This window comes from Petaurus breviceps, unplaced genomic scaffold, assembly GCF_028583685.1.
Source record: "Petaurus breviceps papuanus isolate PSGF00001 unplaced genomic scaffold, PetGlider_PUasm1.0 176, whole genome shotgun sequence".
Taxonomy (NCBI): domain Eukaryota; kingdom Metazoa; phylum Chordata; class Mammalia; order Diprotodontia; family Petauridae; genus Petaurus; species Petaurus breviceps.
The window spans coordinates 4391450-4406931 of NW_027185771.1; the positions used below are offsets into that span (position 1 = coordinate 4391450).

Here is a 15482-nt window from a genome sequence, read left to right on the forward strand (position 1 = left end):
AAGGAAGGAAGGAAGGAAGGAAGGAAGGAAGGAAGGAAGGAAGGAGGAAGGAAGGAAGGAGAAAAGAGGGAAGAAGGAAAGAAGAAAGGAACGAACGAACGAACGAAAGAAAGAGAAAAGAGGGAAGAAGGAAAGAAGGGAAGGACAAAGGAAAGAATGGAAAATATCATAAGATTTATGGCATTTAAGAGATCATCGGTAACTTTGGAAAGAGCACATTTAGTTGACTGATGAGATCAGAAACCAGACTGTAGAATACGAGAAGAGAAGAATGGCAGGCCCTGCTCATCATAGCCACTAAGCGCCAGGGCCACAATTCAATCCAGGTTTCCTGACTTGAAGTATGACATCTTCTTCTTCCTGCTCCTCCTTTTTTAAGTTTTAATATATCTTCTCCCAATTACATGTTAAAACAACTTTTTAACTCTCTAAAAATCATTTTGAGTTCCAAATTCTATCTCTCCCCACTTCCTCCCCTCCGCCCTCCCTATGACATTCTTTCTAATCCGCCATGTTTCCTCCTAATTCACGTTAGGTGTTCTAGTGCCTAACATATAGTAATCACTTAATAAATAATAAGTAAAGCATATAACAAAAATCAATCAATCAATCACTTAATGCTTATTGACTTGACCTGACATCCAGGATGTCTCTGTGTGCCCATGTGGGCTGGTCTCCTATAGAAAGCGCAGGAACGATTTGTTGGATGACCAGATCACCAATTTTTAGTTTTGCTTTAGATATTCACATGTCTCTTCTGACTGAATTCTGCCTCTGATGTCTCTCCAGGATATAAACAATAATGATAGTTTGCATTTCTGTAACACTTTAAAGTTTGCAATGCACTTTTCATATTTTAACTCACTTAATCCTCACCACAACCCTAAGAGGTAAGTGTTGCTATTGTCTCCACTTCGCAGATAAAGAAACTGGGACTGAGAGAAGGAAAATGACTAGCCCAGGGTCACAGGGGCAAGTCTAAGTAAGTGTCTGGACTTGGGTCTTTCACTGTTCTATCCATTTCTCTTCCTGGCTGCCTCCATACTTCCCAGTATATGGAAGTGACCCAGGGTTCTTAAGGGTTCTTTCAGTAGATGGGGAGTGAACTCTGAACAGGTCGATCCCTCTGGAAGGTCTCTGAGTGTGGGCATGGTGAAACCTTATGTATGGGAGAAGGCTTGTCAGTGTATGTAAGAAGCCAAGTTGTACAGTGGGAACGATGTTGCACATTGGAATCAGAAGAGTTCTGGGGGACAATTTCACCTCTGACACTCCCTCCTATAAGCACAGAAAAGACACCATTCTCTATTTTCATCTGCTAACTGGGGATCACCACATCTGGAACTAACCTCCCCCAGTGTCACCATCCTGGATGGGTTTCTAGGGGAAGTGGGAATGACACTTATGAAAACAAAGGTGGGAAAAAGAGCTGAACTAAACCAAGTCTAGACCCAAGAGTCCTGTACTGGAGGCGACAATTTTTAAGGCTTGGCAGTGTCAATCACCATTGTTGGGTGATATATCAAAGAGGGGAAGATACCTGAGACATGAAAAAAAAAGACCGACCTTATTACAACCAGAAAAAAAAAAACCATAATGAAACAATATCAAATGACTACTGGTGCAAAGCCCTGTTTTCTTTTACTATTGTTCAGTTGTTTTAAGTCATGTACAACTCTTTTTGGCCCCGTCTAAGGTCTTCTTTGGACTGCTTTGCTGTTTCCTTCTCTGGCTCATTTTGCAGATGAGGAAACTGAGGCAAACAGGGTTAAATGACTTACCTAGGGTCACACAGCTAAGGAATTGTCTGAGGCAGGTTTTGAACTCATGAAGATGAGTCTTCCTGATTCCAAACCCAGTGCTCTATCCACTCTACCACCTAGCTGCCCATATAAAGTTTTTAAAAGACTAATATGCATACATTAAGGTCATTCTTAATAGATGAGAAGTTAAGCCTTCACAACCCATGTTACACAGAGAGCACATTTTGAACATCCAAATTGGTAGAAAAGTTCAAGATCTCACTGGCCATCTTGTTCATTGACTCTAAAAGGCATTTGATTTGGTAAAACAAAATGCCTCAATGGCTCACATCCAACAAAGTATCTCCCATGCCCATGTCAGAATCATACAAGATACTAAAAAATGTGATTGTACATGTATAGCCTGTATCAGATTGCATGCTGCCTTGGGGAAGGGAGGGAGAAAAAAATGTAGAATGCAAAATCTTGTAAAAGTGAATGTTGAAAGCTATCTTTGCATACATGTAATTGGAAAAAATACAAGACTATTAAGTGGGAAGAGAATACGATCATGCATACACAGCTGTAGAGATGATCTTGTTTGACAGTTCAGCGACCCTCTCATCATTAACATCAAGCAAGTTATAAAAGATATGTTTGCCAAAGGTGTTCGCCACTGTCAGGGAACAGAGCCAGGGCAGAGTCCAAGTCCAAAAGGGATTCTGCTTCCCATGGCCGTTGGCAGATAACATTGTGCTGACCTGGAGTCTTTGCTAGGCCTTGAGTCCCAAACTCCATGCTTTTTTATTGGTTGCCCTCCATGGCTGGAATGTTCTCCCATTACAAATGGCTTCCTTCAAGTCTGATGAAATCACCAAGAGAAATAATACAGAGGAAAGAGCAAAGTGCCCTGGGGGGCAACCATGGTTAGCAGGCGTGACTTAGATGGAGATCTGGCAAAAGAGACTGAGGAGTGGTCTGAGAGGTCAGAGGAGAATCAGGAGAGAGAGACTCATTGTACATTTGCAGTGTCCAAGATATACATCATAATACAGAAAATTAGCGAATTCTTCATTCGCTTGGATTTTCCGATATAGTGAAGCTAAAGCTCTTTGAAGTGATTATGAATCGAATGTAAGAGGCTCTGCTGTGTCTAAGACTATACAGTCAGTCAAATCAACAAGCATTTATTAAGTGCCTACTATTTACCAAGCACTGGGTATGCAAAGAAAGGCCCAAAATGTTACCTGACTTCAAAGGGCTCACAGTCTAAGGGAGACCACCTGCAAACAAATTACAAACAAGCTACAGACAGGATAAACTGGGGGTGATCTCAGGGAAGGGACTGCATTAAGGGAGGTTGGCAGAGTTCTTTTGAAGAAGGAGGAATTTTATTTTTTTGTAGAGTATTTTATTTTTTCAGAAGGAGAGATTTTAGATGGTATTTGAAGGAAGCCATTTCACCAAGGCTGGATGGGAAAACATTCCAGCCATAAGGGACAACCAGGAAGTCAGGAGATAAGATCATCACAATGTTATCTGCAAATGGGGCCATTGGAAGGACCACACCATCTATAGAGAATCCCTTTAGGCCTTGGACTCTGTCCTACTTTAAAGGTGAACACCTTTGGCAAACATGTCTTTTATAACTTGCCTGATGTTAATAATTTAATTATCATCTTTATGCAGATGATACTTAGGTTTATTTCTCTAGCCTTAACCTCTCATGACCTATAGTCTCATATTTTCAACTGCCAATTTGACATCTTGAATTCTGTATCTCTTAGATATCTCAAACTCAACATGTTCAAAAATGAATTTATTATTTTTCCCCAAAACCCTCCCCACTTCCTCACTTCCCTATTACTGTCAAGGACACCATTATCTTCCCAGTCACCCAAACTCTCAATCTAAGTGTCATCCTTCTTAGTCTCTTTCTTACTGCTGTCTTCCTCCATATTCAATTGGTTATCAAGTCTTGTAATTTCTACCTCCAGAAAATATTATATATATATGTATGTGTGTGCATATGTATACATGTACATACATACATACATATACACATACACACCCCTCTCTTCCTGCGCCCTGGTGCAGGCCCTCATCCCTCACACCAGCACTACTGAAATAGCCTGTTGGTTGGTCTGTCCACCTCAAGTCTCTACCCACTCCAATCTATCTCCCACTTAGCTATCAAATGTATCTTCCTAAAGCTCAGGTCTGTCACTCCCTACACAGTACACTCATGTGACTCTATAGTATTTCTAGGATCCAATATAAAACCCTCTGTTTAGCTTTTCAAGTCCTTCATGACCTGTCCCCTTCCAACCTTTCCAGTCTTCTTACATTACATCTCCCTGCCCCTCCACCCCCTCCACAGATTTTCAGTCCAGTGACATTGGCCTCTTGGCTATTCCACAAACGTGCCACTATATCTCTTGACTCTGGTCATTTTTTCTGGCTGTGCGCCATGCCTGGAATATTCTCTTTCATCATCTACTGGGTCCCCTGGATTTCTTCAAATCCCACCTTCTGCAAAAAAGCTTTTCCCAATCCTCCTTCATCTTAGTGCCTTCCCTCTGAGACTATCCCCAATTTATAAAGTATATATCCTATTTGTAAATGGTTATTTACTTGCTAAGTCCCCATTAGACTGTAAGACTTTCATAAGGGACTTTTTTTTATTTGTTAATTTTGTCTTTCTTTGTATGCCTAGCCCAATGCCTGGCATGGACTAGACTTAGCAAATGCTTGCCGGCTGCCTGTCCAATTTGGGCTTAGAAGTGAACAAGAGGAGAGAATAGGTGGGATTTTCTTTGGGGAATTGCAAAGTTCTTTTAATGATCCATAAGGCAAAGGTCTATATTTTAATAGCGATATTCTCCTGTTGATATTACATGACCGAGATCAATTAATCAATCAAAAAGCATTTATTAAATATTTACTCAGTGCCAGTCAGTGTGCCAAGAGCTGGAGATATAAAGAAAAGGCAAAGCAGCCCCTTCCCCGAAGGGATTCACACTCCAGTAGGTGAGGTAAGAACTACCCTTGTAGCTTCAGGCCTGTCTGACTCTTGTGGCATTTGGGGTTTTCTTGGCAAAGATCCAGGAGTGATTTGCTCTTCTCTTCTCCAGTTCATTTTACAGATGAGGAAACTGAGACAAACAGGGGTAAGTGATTTGCTCAGGGTCACACAGCTGCTAAGTGTCTGAGGGTGGATTTGAACTCATAAGGATGAGTCTTCCTGATTCCAAACTCAGTACTCTATCACTGCCCCAAACAACTCTGTTAGGGATATGCAAAGTATAAACAGGGTAGATGGGCGTTAATTGGAGAGGGAAGACAGTAGCTTCTAGGGAGACTGAGCAAGGCCTCCTGAATAAGATGGCAAAGGAAATCAGAACGCAACAAGGTGGAAGTGAGAAGGGAGAACATTCGAGGCAAAGGCAGAGAGTGAGGAGATGAAATGTTATGGGAGAGGAATGGCAAGTAAGTCAGTATTGCTGGGTCATAGCACATGTGGAGGACAGCAAAGAGTAAGAAGGATAGAGAAGGAGGAAGAGGCCAGGGCATAAAGAGCTTTAAGTGCAGGAGAACTTTGGCTGTACAATAAAGTGCTGAACCTGGAGTCAGGAGGACCTGAATTTAAATCTTATCTCAGATGCTTACTAGTGACTGGACGAGTCCATTAACCTCTGCCTTCCTCAGTTTTCTTAACTCCAAAATGGAGGTGATAATAGCACCTACCTCACAGGGTTGTTGTGAGGATCAAATGAGATATTCATAGAGCATAGCGCCTCGTGCACAGAAGGTGCTAAAGAAATGCTTAAATCCTCTCTTCCCTTCCCCTTTCTAGTTGATCCTGGGAGTAATAAGGAACCATTAGAGTTGAATGAGCGATGGGGCTAGTTTACATGGTTAGATCTATTCTTTAGGAAAATCACTTTGGCAGCCAAGTGGAGGAGACTACAGTGGGGAGAGACTTAAGGCAGGGAGAACAATTAGAAGAACATTGCTCAGACAGGTGGGAAGTGCTGGATGCCTGTACCAAGATAGTGAGTGGGAAGGAGGCACGTGCAAAAGGTGTTGTGAGAGAGTGACATGCCATGAGAAGTGTGGCAACAGATTGGGTAAGGGAGGTGAGGGGAACTGAGGAGTGGAGGATGGCCCGAATGTTTCAAGCCTGAATGGCCAGGGATGGGGAGGTTTGGGAAAGGAGAGGGGTTAGGGGTAAAGAGAATGAGTTTTGTTTTAGACACGCCTTCCAGGACAGCCAGTTTGAAATGTCCAAAAGGCAGTTGGTGATGTGGGACTATAGCTCAGGAGAGAGATTAGAGCTGGATACATAGACCTAGGAATTATATGGGTAGAGATGATCATTGAATTCATGGGAGCTGATGAGATCACCAAGTGAAATGGTATATAGAGAAAAGAGCTTTGGTGGACACCTGTGGTTGGTGGGTGTGACCTGGATGAGTATCCAGCAAAATAGAAAGAGCTGCCAGACAGGGAGGGGAAGCACCAGGTGAGAGCAATGTCAGGATCACCTTGGAAGGAGATGATATCCAGGAGGAGATAGTTATCCACAGTGTTAAAGCCTGGAGAGAAGTCAGAAAGGATGAGGACTAAGGAAAGACCATTACATTTGGTGATTAATCATTGGTAATAATGGTGGAGGCAGCTAGGTGGTACAGTGGATAGAGTGCTGGTCTTGGAGTCAAGAGAACCTGAGTTCAAATCAGGCCTCAGACACTTACTAACTGTGTGACGCTGGGCAAGTCACTTAATCCTGTTTGCCTCAGTTTCCTCATCTGTAAAATGAGCTGGAGAAGGAAACAGCAAACTACTCCAGTATCTTTGCCAAGAAAATCCTAAATGAGGTCATGAAGAGTCAGATACAACTAAAAGATGACTAAACAACAACACCATGGTAACATTGGTGAAAGAAGTTTCAATTGGAAAATGAGCTTGAAAACCAGATCTAAAGAGTTAAAGTTGAGGGTCACCCATAGAGAAACAGAGAAATGCAGGCAGCAGTGAATTATACACAAGGAATTACAAAGGAGGAACAATACAAAGGATGGCATCAAGGAAATGAAAAAGATGGGCTGGTCATGTATTGAGAGGGAAGGAGGATAGAACTGATGATAATGGATTGGACCTCTCAAGATGTCAGGAGAACTTGAGGAAGGCCTCTAGCACATGGGAAGACCTGTACAAGAATTACCCAGATGGATAATAATAATGATTAATATTTGGCCACAGCAACCTATAAAGAGAGGCAATATAGTGTAGTAGAAAGAATATTGGACTTGGGGCCTACAGAGACCTGGGTTCATAGTCGTGGCTCTGACTCTTAAAAACAACAACAACATGATCGATATGTTCTGTTTTCACATGACCTTCATCTTCCCTCACTCAGAGAGTGGGTATTCTTTCATAATGAAGAATAAAAAAGAAAGGAAGAAAAATAGTTCAGTAAAACTAATCAACACATCAGTTAAGGTTGGCAGCATATGTATTGTTTCACACCCAAAATTTCATCTTTCTTTCTCAGTGCCACTTCCCCCCTTTGCAAAGAAGAGAGGGAGATACATAGCCATAAATCTTTTGGGCATCAAGTTTGATTATCATAATTACACAGCATTCAGTTTTGATTTATTGCTGTTCTTCCCATTTATATTGTTGTGGTGATTTTGAATATTGCTTTGCTGATTCTACTTGCTTCACTTTGACCCAATTATTCTTCCCTCTACCCTTCATAGTCACCATTTGTGCAGCAGCATTCCATTATATTCATGTGCCGTTCTTTGTTTCACCACTGTGATGGGCATCTACTTTGTTTACAATTCTTTGCTACTATAAAAGTGCTGCTCTAAACATTTTGGAGTCTTTTTTATGAAGCCTTTTTATGGTCATTTTATCAATGACCTCCTTGAGTTATCAGGATTTCTGGTTCCAAAGGCATGGATATTTTAGTCATTTTCTTAGCATGATTCCAGGCTGTCCTCTGGAATGGTTGCACCTTTCACAACTCTGTCAACAGCATATCACTGTGCCTGTCTTTTCACAACCCTTCCAATATTGACTGTCTTTACCTCTTGTCATTTTTGCCAAATTTCTGGACATGGAGTAACATTTCAAGGTTGTTTTGATTCACATTTCTCTAATTATTAGCTACGTGGAACAGTCTTTCATATAGTTTCCCCAACACTTTTTGTGGAAAGGAGATGTTACTTTTCTCTGCGGTAATTTCTTTACCTTTAAAATGAGGAGTACAACACCTGTAGTGGGGCAGGTAGGTGGCACAGTGAATAGGAGTCTGGGGCTTGGTGTACAGAAGATGAATTCAAATTCAGCCCCAGATCCTTACTAGCTGTATGATCGTGGGCAAGTCACTTAATCCTGTTTGCCTCAGTCTCCTCATCTGTAAAATGAGCTGGAGAAAGAAATGGCAAACCACTCCAGTATCTTTGCTAAGAAGACCCCAAAAGGGGTCATGAAGAATTGATCATGACTGAAAATGACTAAACAACAACATACCCGTAGTGCCTACCTCATAGAGCTGTTAAAATGATCAGATAATATGTGAAAAGCATTTTGAAAAGCCCTAAGTGCCACATCAAGTCAGCTATGATGATGATGAGAAGTATTGTGGAATAATGGATAGAAGATTATCATTGCAGTCAGGAAGACTGTTTCAGGGTCTGCTTCTGACATACAGTAGCTGTTTACCTAACCTCTTAATGCTTCCTAGGACTATAGACTATAGAGGAGTAACCAATCTGTATTGGTAGAAGGACTTTCCACCCTGGTACTTCCCAAATCTGATGAAACCATAGGTCTTGTAAAAAAAAAGTGATGAAACAAAGAAAACATTTAAAATTGCTCTCAGTCCCGTTAAACCTCTTTCTAAAATGATACTGACAGAGGGGAAGAAAAGGAGGCAGAGGTTGCTAAGAATCACACAATTTTTTAGTCTGTCTATAAATAACTTGGCTTTTGGTACTTTAAATGTGGCATTCTTATCCAATGATTAATAAGTTGTTGGTCTACAGATGGAAGAATTGAATCATACCTATCATGATATTTTTACAAATGAAACTAATCTATGTAAGGAAGTTGCTGTTTATAAGTGAATGGCTCACAGGCTTTCTTTATAGAAACAAATAAAGGAATTTGCCAAGTTAGTTTTTGGTTTATCCCAAAGTAATAAGAAACATCAAGTCATGGGACACTTGATTATCTTGGTCTTAAGTAAGTAAAATGACCACTATGGAAAACATGACAGCTTTCATGTGAACACATCTGGTACAGAAGATGCAGAGACATAGAAATACAAGGAAGAATTTTGACAAGATGCTGCAAATCAAATCAATATTCAGTGACTTCAATGCAAAAGTGGGCATGGGAAATATAGGGGAAAATGTGTTCGAAAAGTATTGCTCAGGACAAAGAAATGAGAGGTCAAAGGATTATAGACTATACACATAGATACTATGAATATTTCTTTCTAGAAGTTAAGTAGGAGGCACTGTACATGTTAAGTGCCAAATACTATTACCAAAAGTATGGAATTGATTATATCCAAGCAGAGGTCAAAAACTGGTTACTGATTTTGGAGTAATTTTTGAATCAGCTATCTATATATGATCTGACCATTCACTTGTTAGATCAGAGGTCAAAATTGATACCAAATTAAAATAAAAATGAGAAGATGGGGCATGTACTCAAAACAGCTATAATCTGACCTATTTAACTGTACTAGAGATACTGAAATGTGAAATGGAGAAAAGAACAGATATCATTGTGAATTATGGCATGCTTATAAATTTAAGAAATATGGCATCTGAGGTGTATTGGAACTAATTTCTATACTTTGAAAACTGGCAAGGGCTACAAATCAAGACTTGATTTATTTTTTGTTGATTATCTAGACTTTAGAAAGTGATGAAGAAAATATTAATAATTCAGATTAAACTTAAAAGTTTGCCTTTTCTTTTGGTATGCCAGTTGGCTAAAAAAAAAAAAGAAAAAGAAACAACTTGCCAGCACACCCTGTTTTGCCAAGGACAAAACCAATTTAGAATATAAACTCATTTATAAAGTCTTATGTAGGAAGAATTATGAAGAGTGTCAATTCATAAAACAAAAAGAAGTCATGGAGGAAAAAACAAATTTTAGCATGATACCTAGTCAAACCAGATCATCCTAAGAGCATTTAAGGATGAAATTGAAAAAAAAATATTAAATAGATTTAAATGGAAAATGCCTATTGATTTCTATGACTAACTGTTTTGTCAATCACTGATGTAGCACTTCTACATTCGAAATCTAACATCACAGTCCTTAATATGCTACATGAAGAAATAGGAATGATACAAAAAACAAACAAAGATGGGAAGAGCAGCTGGACCAGATTAAATACACTCAGAGGGATTTCTGTTTTGGAAGGGATAGATTTTTAAGGTGTTAAGGAAACAATTCTCTAGATATCTGAAAGAGGGGAAGATTTTTTTTAATCATAAATGTTATTAATACCCCCCAAAAGGTGATCAAGAGAATATCTTCCACTACAACCCATATGCTTATTTTCTTGTCTTTACAAAGCCTTTTTGAGAATTATTATGTAATATATATTATATAATATATTCACACGTTGAGTGTATTCTTGGTGATGATATGAGGAGAGAAAAGAGAGACATTCCCAAATGGTATTCTACAGCAAACTATTATTTGTAGTCACAAAACTGACTGAAAGGTACAGAGAATAAAAGATCCCCTGGCATTTATTGTTCATAGAATTAGACTTGAAAGGGAGTTTTGAGATCATTATTGTCTGATCCCCTCATCGTATATATGAGGAAACTTAGGCCCAGAGAGGTTGAATGACTTGCCTGAGAACACATATATCTTAAGTAAACAAAGCAAGAATTTGAACCCATTCCTCTCATTCCAAATCTGGTACATTTTTCACCCAGCCAAGCTTGTCTACCATTAAAAAAATTTGGCAGAGCAAGATAAAGTCATAAAAGTCCTACTCACATATGTTCAAGATTTCTTAATAGACACGACAGAAATAACTGTGATGACCCTCTGGTTATCAGTGTCAAGTGAGCATAAATCAGAGACATGCATGTTTACTGAAGGGACTTGACACTCAACTCTTCATCAAACATTTTTCTGATAATATCTATTATATAATACAGATTATATATAATATAATCAATACATTTCTGATAATAAAAAACTTAGCATAGTGCTTTTTACACAGTGAGAACTCAGTGTTGATTGTATACCGCAATCTATAAGAAGTTAAAATTGTGGATCACTCACCTGTCCATGGATAGGTGTATTATGGGTATAAAACAGTCTGTAGCATATTTTGAGCCATGAATCACATGCATAAAGTAACCTAAAAGATATCCCCAAAGGGCATATGGCCAGAATAGGAGGCAGGCGTCTCATGTAGCAGAAGTTAGAGAGAGCCCATTGACAATCCAGATGTTTCACCACCACTTAGAGGAAGCCCCCCAGCATGTTGGGTACACTCCTTGTGGAGGATTTTTATGGAAGGACATGGAAAAAAATGGGCACAGGGTGAAATGGCTCAGATGTGCTGTGATCTTTATCTTTGGAGGGTGTACCTCCTCGATAAGATCATGAAAGCAATAAAATAATTAAGATCAGCCTGGATGATGAACATCACCAAGTTGACGGGAAGGTGATTCATTTTTATTTGCAGCACATTTCAAAAGCTTCTCTTGGGTTCTAGAGGACTTTCAATCAGCCTTGATGAAAGAATGTATACACTCATGAAATTCCAGATCTTTGAACCATTGAAGAATTCACAAAGTCACACCCAGCACTTCACAGGTGACTCAGCAGATAGAACACCAGGCCTGGAGTCAGGAAGACTCATCTTGAGTTCAAATCCAGCCTCAGACGTGTACTAACTGTGTGACCCTGGTCAAGTCACTTAACCCTGTTTGCTTCAGTTTCCTCCCCTATAAAATGAGCTGGAGAAGGAAATGGAAAACATCTCCAGTATCTCTACCGAGAAACCCCAAATGGGGTCACAGAGAGTCAGATGTGATTGAAAAATGAACAACACCCAATTAAGAGATATCCTTCCCTCTCCGCTCCTCTATTTTCAACTTTGCTTTGTGTGTTGTTTCTCTATTTGAAGCTTCCCCTTACATTAGAATGTAAGCTCTTTGAGTGAAGGATCTTTATTTTTCCTTTCTTTGACACAGTAGGTGCTTAATAAAGGTTAATTGACTATTAGTACCAATCAATCATAAGGATCCCCCCAAATCAGGCTGTCATCTAGTTAATCTGGTCTATTGGACAGGACTCTGCTCAGCTTTTCTAAGAATCCCTTTACAAGAGGAATCCAATTCCTAGGGTAAGAAAGGTGATCTCCCAGGGTGTGACAGAAGCAGAAGAGTGTCACTCAATTGGTACAAACCAGCACAGCTCTATCAATAACATGCAAGCCCTCCACTGCTCTAGCAAACAAAGGCAAGGAGCCCTGAGAACTATTCCTCCCCCTGCCCCACATATACATTTCCAATCTCCATTACCATGTACAGGAGGGCAGCATGTTACATTTAAAAAGCACGAGCTTCTGAGTCAGAGGACTGACTTCTAATCAACCTGTGAACAACTTCCCGGGGTCTCAGTTTCCTCATCTGTAAAATGTGGAGGTTGGGCTAGTTAACCTCCCGGGTCTCTTCCAGCTCTAGAGATTTGCTCCTAAGATCAGCAGAGGTCCAGGACACAGATTAAAAAAGCTGCTACACACTCATGCCTCTTATCTCCTGCCCCAGGCTTCTTTGGACGGCTAGGATCCTCCAGATACCAAGCAGTATCATGGGAAGGGACCTGAGAGGCCATGTAACCCAACTCCATCAAAAGGTATTATGATTGTCTTATGATTGGTGGGTTTGTTTAATCATTGCTGATAGGACAACTTAGTCCCTTTATACATGGAGATGTCCCTGGGTATTAAGGGGAGAGAAAATGAGTGTCCCAAGCAGACCAAAAACGCTACAAAAAAAGATAGATTTACCCATATGATAAAATGAGAGTTTGGGGGAGGAAGGAATAATTTATTTTATTTTTATTTTGGTTAGTTCACTTTACAAAAAGTCTTAGTGCAGGATTAGCTTAGGGGTTCTTTACCTAGGGGCCATTCTTTAAAAAAAAATTTCTTTTGATAATATTTCAAGGAACTTGTTTCCTTTGTAATATCATGCATTTCATATTTTGTACGTTTAACATATTCTAAGAACAATATTTTATTCTCAATGATAGCTAGCATTCATATAACACCTACTGTGTGCCAGGCACTTTGAAAATAGTATCTCATTTGATCTTAACAACACCCCCACTAGGTAGGCACTATTATTATCCCTACTTTATACAAAAAGAGGTTAAGAACCCCTGCTTTTTTTAGATAGGGCAAGGACTGTGTTTTTGCCTTTCTTCATGTTATATTAATTATATTTATGTTATGTAGCATATTATGTAATATTTATAGTTTGTGTATTATATATTTATAATAATTATATACAATAAAATATTATACTAATAATGATAATAATAGTCAGCATTTATATAGTGCACTGAGGTTTGCAAAGGGCTTTACGAATATGATCTCATTTGATCCTTACAATGACCTTGAGAGGTAGATGTTATTATCCCCATTATACAGATGAGAAAACTGAGGCAAACGTTTTACCTAAGGTCACACAGCTAGGAAGTATCTAAGATTGGATTTGAAATCGGGTATTATGTGACTCCAAGTCTATCCTTCTATCTACTTTGCCATCTAGCTGCTTCATGGTTAGCACATGCCTGGCACATAGTAAGCATTTAATAAATAATTATTAACCAAAAAGACTGAGAGCCAGTTCCTGAACTGTCTTTAATACTCAGTTTGATTTATAAAAAAAAAATCAGTTTTTTCAAGAACTTGCCATATAGACATAGCATACTTCCCAGAATCCTGTTGCCCTTCTTTATAATAACTAGTTTCAAACTGATGGACTACTATGAACCCCAATCTGTTTCCCAGTCTGTTATCAGCACAGTTTGTTTTTTTGTGAAATATACCTTGATAAGCCGGTCCTTCATCCTACCCTGGCATAACCTCCATCCCACTTAGCTGGGTACTCTCGGAATTCTGCTCCTTGGCTGGTACTGTGACTTGTGCCCAGTTCTAACTGAAATATCCAATATGGATATTTGAAAAGGGAAATGCAAATATCCAATACTTCACAAGTCATCCTATGGGGATGAACTGAGATTTTTTCCAGTTAGACAAAGATTGGCTGAGAAAAGATAAAAGGATCATAAATTTTAGACCTGCATGAGACCTTAGAAATTAGCTAGTTCAACTTGTTCACTTTATAAATTGGTAAACTGAGGTCCAGAGATGCAAAGAAGCTTGCCCAAGGTCACAAGGCTAATGAGTAGCACACCCAAGGTTTAAACTTAGGTTCTCTGCTTCCAAATTTACTTGGTCACGATTGTTATCTGTTGAGTATTCCCAAGTTCCTCTGGCTCCTATTATTCCAAATAAGGAATTATTAAGGGAAAAGGATGCAGGGGGATATAAGGTCATTGATTTTTCCAATGTTTCCTGATAAACCCCAGAAAAGTTCAGACACAGCACAATACTCAATCCAAGATGTTGCCAGAGCCTGTCAGAAGCAAAATGGTTTTTCGGATCCATCCATCACCTTTTTCTTTTCGAGACTCTTGCTACTACTGACTATTGGTACAAATGGAAGATAGCAACTATCTCACTCCCCTACTGCACCTCAAGACCTAGTGTTTCCATATGATCCCACGGTATCTCAGAATCTGAGGGATGGAAGGGAGCCATCTAATTTAACCCATACCATACCTGACATAACTGACTAGTGGTTGTTCAGCCTCTGGACAAGGTCCCAAGAGCCAAAATGACCTTTGTATTGAAATTCCCCATCCCTGCTCTCATTGTGGATCAGATCAACTCCCTCTGAACAAGGTATGAATGAGTGAGGACAGTTTATTCTGGTTGTAGAGAGGCAGCATGGTGCTGGCCTTGGCCTTAGAAATTTGAATTCCACCTCAGGTATTTAATAGTTGTGTGACCCTGGGCCAGACCCTTAACTTCCCTGGGCCTCAGTTTCCTTAGCTATAAAATGAGGGAGTTGACTAAATGACCTCTGAAGTCCCTTCCAGTTCTGAATCTATGATTTGTGAAATAGGATAATAACAGATCGAGATAGAATGTATATACAGCACCTTGAAAACCTCTAAGTGTTGCATACATATGAGCTCTTAGTATTGTTAACCCTCCCAGGGGATCCATATGTTAACCCATAGGAATGAATTCTTTGTGAAATAATTTCAGATAAACAAAAAAATGCAATTTTCCGATGACACTCTACTGATTACATCAACCTCCATCCAAGTAGGAGCCAGTAAGGGAGATATTTGGGCAAATGGTTCTTACTGGGGCCCATTAAATGACATGAGGTAGGAAAGCTGTCCCTGGACCAAACAACAAAAGAATTACTTGAGTCTGCTGAAGGGAACCTACATAACTGAAAGGCTCCACTCTCCCTTCATCATTTCCAAAAAAACAAGGAGGGGTAGGGAAGAGAAAAAAAGACAGAATGTGTGTGTGTGTGTGTGTGAGAGAGAGAGAGAGAGAGAGAGAGAGAGAGAGAGAGAGAGAGAGAG

The 15482-nt window shown here is 39.6% G+C and overlaps 1 protein-coding gene across 3 annotated transcripts in view; it reads right to left on the reverse strand.

Annotated features, from left to right (window-relative positions):
- Nucleotides 1-15482, reverse strand: part of DPEP1 (dipeptidase 1) — a 45652-nt gene that overhangs the window by 29910 nt on the left and 260 nt on the right. The gene's annotated exons all lie outside the window — the stretch shown is intronic.